Source organism: Manacus vitellinus, unplaced genomic scaffold (assembly GCF_001715985.3).
Source record: "Manacus vitellinus isolate BGI_N305 unplaced genomic scaffold, ASM171598v3 scaffold_24_pilon, whole genome shotgun sequence".
NCBI lineage: Eukaryota > Metazoa > Chordata > Aves > Passeriformes > Pipridae > Manacus > Manacus vitellinus.
In genome coordinates this window covers 2531641-2532961 of record NW_021939798.1, presented here as the reverse complement: position 1 = coordinate 2532961, position 1321 = coordinate 2531641, and the positions used below count along the sequence as shown (strand labels likewise).

The 1321-nt window shown below is 63.1% G+C and overlaps 1 long non-coding RNA gene across 1 annotated transcript; it reads right to left on the bottom strand.

The window, feature by feature from the left end:
* LOC115307497 lies at window positions 1-1068 on the bottom strand. Its single transcript, XR_003915827.1, has 3 exons — window positions 935-1068; window positions 736-859; window positions 1-15 (listed from the first exon to the last, which is right to left on the bottom strand). It is a non-coding gene; the product is annotated as an uncharacterized LOC115307497 (long non-coding RNA).
* Between the last annotated feature and the right edge of the window lie 253 nt (window positions 1069-1321).

Below are 1321 nucleotides of genomic sequence, written 5' to 3'. Positions count from 1 at the left end.
GGCTGCGGGGGCACCCTGAGGAGGGCAGGGGCATGGAGGGGCTCTCGTTAGTTAGTTAATTGGTTAATTGGTGCGATGCGATGCCCGTGGTGGGTCCCTGCCTGTGCTCCCCTGCCTGCAGTGCTGCCTACACCCCGTGCTTCCCACCAATCACAGCCTGGGGGACTTGGCCCCCCACCAATCACAGCACAGCACGCCTGCCTCCCACCAATCATAGCAGAGCATGCCTGCCTCCCACCAATCATGGGAAGGGGGGGAAACTACCACCAATCACAGCACAGTACACCCACATCCAACCAATCATGAGATAGGGGCAAACAAGGCTCTCATCCAATCACAGCAGACAGGACACAGCTCCCACCAATCAGACTATGAGTGGCAAGGCTCCCACCAATCACAGCAGAGAGGACACAGCCCCCACCAATCACAGCAGAGCGCACCTGCCTCCCACCAACCACAGCTAAAGGGATCCATTTTCAACCAATCCCAGCAGAGATTTCAAACCAATCCTGTCTCCCCTAACCCCAGTGGAGCGCAGCTGTCCCTGACCAATCCCAGCAGAGCAGATCCACCTCCCCACCAATCCCAGCAGAGGGGATCCGCCTCCCCACCAATCCCAGGGGTGCTGTCCCCCTCCCAGCCCAGCTCCAATCCTAGCGTGGCACAAGCCACTCCCAACCAATCAGAGCAGCGCGGGCCTGCAGCCAGCAGCCAATCAGGGCACGGGGGCGGTACCTGTGCGGCGGGCAGGGGGCGGCTGGAAGGCGTAGAGAGGAGCCCCCTCCCCGGCAGCTCCCAGCTCCTCCTTGTCCCCCAGCGAGCGCAGGAAGCCCCGCGGGGACACCTCGGCCAGGATCACCTGTGGGATGGCACCCAGCACCCTCAGCATCCCTGAGAGGGGGTGTCCCCCCACCCTGTGTGTCCCCCCTGTTACCTGCTCCGGGGGAATGCAGCCCTCCCGTGCCACCATCTCCCGCAGGTCGGCCACGGTGCCCAGCAGTGGCACGGCCAGTCCCACCCGCACGAAGCGCCAGCGCTCGCACTGCAGCACCAGGGTGACGTTGAGAGCCCTGGGGACACCACAGGGACATGCTGACACACCTCAGCCATGGGACACTGCGCACTGTGCTGAGACCTGACACCGCTTACAACGACCACTTTGGCCACAACAACCCCCTGCAGCACCATAGGATGGGGACAGGGCCAGGCAGAGAGGGACCTGGGGGTACTGATAGGAAGCTGAACCAGAGCCAGAGGTGCCCAAGAAGGCCAATGGATCCTGGCCTGGATCAGGAACAGTGTGGCAGCAGGACCAGGGCAG